The sequence below is a fragment of the Mustela erminea genome, chromosome X (assembly GCF_009829155.1).
Source record: "Mustela erminea isolate mMusErm1 chromosome X, mMusErm1.Pri, whole genome shotgun sequence".
Classification (NCBI taxonomy): domain Eukaryota; kingdom Metazoa; phylum Chordata; class Mammalia; order Carnivora; family Mustelidae; genus Mustela; species Mustela erminea.
The window spans coordinates 10537164-10542756 of NC_045635.1; the positions used below are offsets into that span (position 1 = coordinate 10537164).

Genomic DNA, 5593 nt, shown 5'->3' on the forward strand with positions numbered 1-5593 from the left:
AATTCTTTTTGTAATATGTCATTTTTTTTAAGTTGAGCAAGACATATATATGTATCTGTTTTATTATTTCAATACTTTTTTGTATGATTGAAATATTTCAATATAAATTAAAAATATGTAAAATTAAGGCTGCCTGGCTGGTTCATTCAGTAGAGCCTGTGACTCTTGACTTTGGGGCTGTGAGTTCAAGCCTCACAATGAGAGTAGAGATTATTTTATATATATTATATATATATATAATATATATATATATGCAATACATATATATACATATGATGTACATATAAGATACTGGTTACTACTAAGTCACAAAAACTGACACACCAAAGCCAAAACTCTCTTAAATGAATATCATCAAGATGACAATGGAATTAAATGTGAGACAGGAAACCAACAAAATCCTAGAGGAAAACATAAGCAGCAACCTCTTTGACCTCAGCTATAGCAACTTCTTACTAGATATGGTAAGGGAAACAAAAGCAAAAATGAACTACTGAGACTTCATCAAGATAAAAATCTTCTGCACAATATCACAAATCAACAAAACTATGGAATGGGAGAAGATATTTGCAAATGGCATATCTGATAAAGGGTTGGTATCCAAAATCCATATAGAACTTAACAATCTCAACACCCATAAAACGAATAATCCAGTTAAGAAATGGGAAGGCATGAATACCCATTTTCCAAAAAGACAACCATATGGCTAACAGACACATGGAAAGATGGTCAACATCACTCATCATCAGGGAAATACAAATCAAAACCATGATGGGATATCATCTCACACCTGTCAAAATGGCCAAAATCAACAACCCAAGAAACAACATTTGTTGGCACAGATGCAGAGAAAGGGGAGCCCTCTTGCACTGTGGTTGTCTGGCACTGGTGCAGCTACTCTGGAAAACAGTATGGAGTTTCCTCAAAAAGTTAAAAATAGAAGTCCCCTATGACCCAGTAATTGCACTACTAGGTATTTACCCAAAGGATACAAAAATACAGATTCAAAAGTGGTACATGCACCCCAATGTTTATAGCATTATCAACAATAACCAAAAACATGGAAAGAGGCCAAATGTCCATTGACTGATGAATAGATAAAGAAGATGTGGTACACACACACACACACACACACACACACACACTGGAATATCACTCAGCCATAAAAGGAATAAAATCTTGCTATTGGCAATGACATGGACAGAGCTAGAACGCATCATGCTAAGCAAAATAAGTCTGTAAGAGAAAGACACATACCATATGATTTCACTCATATGTGGAATCTAAGAAACATAACAGATGAACATAGGTGAAGGGGGAAAAGAGAGAGGAAGAGAGAGGGAAACAAACCATAAGACACTTCTAACACTAGAGAACAACCTGAGGGTTGCTGGAGGGGAGGTTGGTAGAGGATGGGCTGAATGGGTGATGGGCATTAAGGAGGGCACTTGCTGTGATGAGCATTGGGTGTTGTGTGTAAGTGATGAATCACTGAATTCTACTCCTGAAACCAATATTGCACTGCATATTCACTAACTAGAATCCACATAAAAATTTGAAGAAAAAAAAAAGATGACAGTGGAGTTGTATTTCCCCAAAATTCAATTACTTGCTAACCTCCACTAATAGAAAAAAAGCTGAATTTCAGGAATGGAAAGATGCAAATATTCAGACACAAATGGGTACACACACCCCTGCACACACACATAGACACACATACTCACCTGCACACGCATTAATAACTAGGGTAAAAAAATTCATGCATGAAAGGCATGTATACTATACTTTGAAAAACACAGTGAGTAGGCATTTTAATGGCTATAATAAGTGACAACTAGCTTCAGGGAAGAGGACAAAATAATACATTACCCAGAAACAAAATTCAAAAGCTCAGGAGAGTGGAGTGTTTTAATGTAGGACCAAATGTTTATGATCATAACATATATTATTATTATCATAGTCACTGCTTTTATTGTCAGTAAATCCGTCAATTTTTCTGTCCATCCTTTTATTCCCTTAATAGTACACTTTAACCAATCAAGCAATGTTACATTCTTTACTTACTTTTAGAAGCTCAACCATCAATAACATGCCCCTCTTACTCATGCGGGGGCATCGATTATTCCTAAGTGGGCTAATAAACAGGGCTACAGAGGGGATTTCACTCTTTGAGCAGCATTTTTCATTCCAGGTCCCTGCTGCCTCTATGAAAGAGGAGAAATGGCTAAAAAGCAAAGCCCACTGTTTTGTATTGGCCTCACCGTATCATGGATCTATAGGAGCAGTTTCTATAGCTGGAAATGAAGGTCTTTGTATTGGTTTTTATTTTCAGAGAGAAATAGTGTTTAGGAAACTAAAATAATTCTTTTTGCTCAGGATCACTGAGATGCCCTATTGTAGAATTCCTTAGTCATTTGCACCACTGATGTTATGCATCTTCTTGCTCACATGTAAACTCCTGGATTCAAACCACTAAGCTTATGCAAATAACTAGGTAAGGTTCATTTAGAGTAAAGTTGTAGTTTTATTTTTTACTCCTGAAGGAGATGGTTCTAATTTTTAGCAGAAATGTTCCCTAGGCTAGTGGGTTTGGTATTAAACTCATATCTTGTTCATCATCAATTGTTACCTTTTTGGTTGATATAATGAGTAAAGCTTAGCGGTGAAGTCCACCCAGACAGGATCTTTTTCAAGAAAGGCATGCTGTGTAGACCTTTGTTCCAAGAAAGGGAGCACCTAGCCACAGTGCTGGCTGAAGCCTTCCAGTGAGATCTCCTCTTTACGATGTACCACAGACAAAACAGGGGATTGTGAGTTTTTATTTGTGTGCTTGAACTTGATAAATAGCCCTCAAGAATGCCATACTAGTTAAATCATTTCATTAGCTAAAAGCTAAATATCGAAGGGAAAATCCCTGAAGAGAGGTGGATGAGAGAGTAGTACGGTTTTGAATTTTAATGAAAACAGCCAATAGAATGTCAGTTGATTTTATCCATTACTACTCAAAAAAGAAAACCCCCAAGGTGTAGATGTAAATTTTTAAACCATCTTCACAGTGTTTGGAAAGACCATTCATTCATTTGTGGAGTAAGGAATTTGACTCGCACAGATTGGACAGTCATTGTTGGAGAAGGAGGTGAGTGTCCCCCTAGTTTTGTGTCTGAGGCTCAGCCAGAAGCTGTCCATTTTTTATAAGAAGGTGACCCATGTAGAGACTAAGTGATGTGCTAGAGAAGACCATCTTCCCTGTGATGCTGCTGAATGAGGTATTGCCTGGCTGAAGGACTGGTTATCACCAACCTGTGGTAGGCTTGGGCAGATACTGGACTTTTATAAATGTAATGTGTACTCCACTCTGGAGCTGTCTTTCTGACACTCCAGAAATTTCTACCTGGCCATCTATTTATTAATAGACCCATACTACAACAAGACCCTGCAAAAATGTGCATTATAAGCAATGTAATTCAAGGACCTGCTTTAGGAAAATTAGTAAGTGTGTGGAACCAAGGCTTCCCTGCAATTATCTATTGACATGAGCATCACTGGTAAACACAAGATAGTGAGGATCCCTGATGTCCGTGCACAGTCTGTCAAATGCATCAGGGAACTCAATTAAAAGAAGGCTAAGCCTGATGATATCTAGACAGAGAGCCCCTATCTCCTTTGGAGACAGCATAGGTAAGATAGTTTCCTATTAAAAGTTGGGGGGGGGTTGGAAATTGAAGATTGCAGGGCCAAGAAAGCACTCTCAAAGTTTTTGTCCTTGACATCTGGCCTTCCATTCTTTGCCCCTTTCATAGCTTTCTTCTCAAGACCATCCCCCCATTGTCTCCCTTACATTTTTCTAACACTGGTGAGTATGATCTAATAAAATAATTGAAAACAAGTGCTTTGGTGAGCGACTTTGGCCATAAATTTCAAGATATTATTTTATTTGCAGGCTGACATTTTTAAGAGATTTATCACCATCCCAGAGAAGAAACACACCTACTACATTTATTGTACATGAATCTACAATATGGTGCTCGTGAGTTGATGGTAATCTACAATTCATGCTGGAGTGGGATTTATCAAAAATGAAGAGATTCCCCTTTCTTCCACAAATCATGTAACGTGCTATTGGCCATATAAAGATACAAGATAAAACTGTGTTAATGAAAGTTGAGTTTTTAGAATATCTATAGTGTTCACTTCAAAGAGTGCGCATTCTTCTTTTATTAGTAAAATTTTCCCAGTTTGTATTTGTCATTAATCTTACTGTTCCATTTTTACTGAGACTTCTACTTCATAATCAACTCCTCAGGCTTTGGGCCAACTTGGTATGAAAAGTCTTCTCATGTGGTGGCCTAAGGGGAAGGTGAGTGCAGGGTATGCGGAAACTCTCTGTACTATCTTTGTGACTCCTCCATAAATCAAAAATTATTTCAAGACAAAGTGTTTTCTTTTCTGTTGTTTTATTTTTAAAGCCTTCTGAGGTGAATTTGTTCATTTGTCAGTGTGTTGATATTGGATTGAATTTTCTATCCGCACTTTATTATTATTTTTTCTTTCTTCTTTTCCGAGACAGCAGGTATGCACCAAAGATTATGGTCAAATAGGTGCCCCTTTTATTTTTTTCAGAGAGGTTTTTTTTTTCCATTAAGAAGGGGGAAATGGCCATTTCTTCTAAACACTGAGAGCACAAGACAGTGTGTACACTCTAGTAGAAATCCAGCTGCTTCTTGAGGTCGGTGTGTAAACTGTTTCTCATCTTCACATTGAGCAACAAGCTCAAACTTCAGAATACATCATCCACTAGAAATTGTTTTATTAAAAGTTTCTCTAGTATGGGTGTGCCTTCGTGGCTCAGTGGGTTAAGCCTCTGCCTTCAGCTTAGGTCATGATCTCAGGGTCCTGGGATCGAGTCCCGCATCAGGCTCTCTGCTCAGCAGGGAGCCTGCTTCCTCCTCTCTCTCTCTTTCTCTCTGCCTGCCTCTCTGCCTACTTGTGATCTCTGTCTGTCAAATAAATAAATAAAATCTTTAAAAAAAAGTTTCTCTAGTATTGATTTCTTCAAATCCTTTTATTTTTATCAGGAAAAAATTTTAAGCAGGAAAAAGTACTCAATTTAGGCAGAAGTGCAAATTAATTTCAGCATGTACTTTTCAATCATGTTTCCATTTTGTAAATAGAATTACAAAGAGCAAAACTTAGCATACATGATGAATTTCAGGTTTTCTTGGGCGGATATCTAGAAGTAGATCAATGGAGTGCTTTCTTCAGCAGCTCATCTACTAAAACTGGGACAATAAATAGAAGATTAACATGGTCCCTGCATAAGGACAACATGAAAGTTTGGGAAGCATTCTGTATTTTTATGCCCTTTAAAATTATGTTCAGTTCTTTGCTTTAATAATAAATAAATAATAAATAAAGTTACTCTCATATAAAAAAACTGAAAGCAGATAATATGGATACAGATCTTCCTAGACCTTTGATATGTACAATATCAGTTAGTACTTGGGAAAAAAAAGACTTATACCAAAACACACCTGGAAATTAACTTTCTTTCCTTCTCTTTTCCCCCGCATAGTCATGTTGCTAGCCATATGCA

General features: G+C 37.2%; 1 non-coding gene across 1 annotated transcript; it reads left to right on the top strand.

Annotated features, from left to right (window-relative positions):
• Positions 1–5249: 5249 nt before the first annotated feature.
• LOC116583785 lies at positions 5250–5356 on the top strand. Its single transcript, XR_004282894.1, has one exon. It is a non-coding gene; the product is annotated as a U6 spliceosomal RNA (small nuclear RNA).
• Positions 5357–5593: the final 237 nt, after the last annotated feature.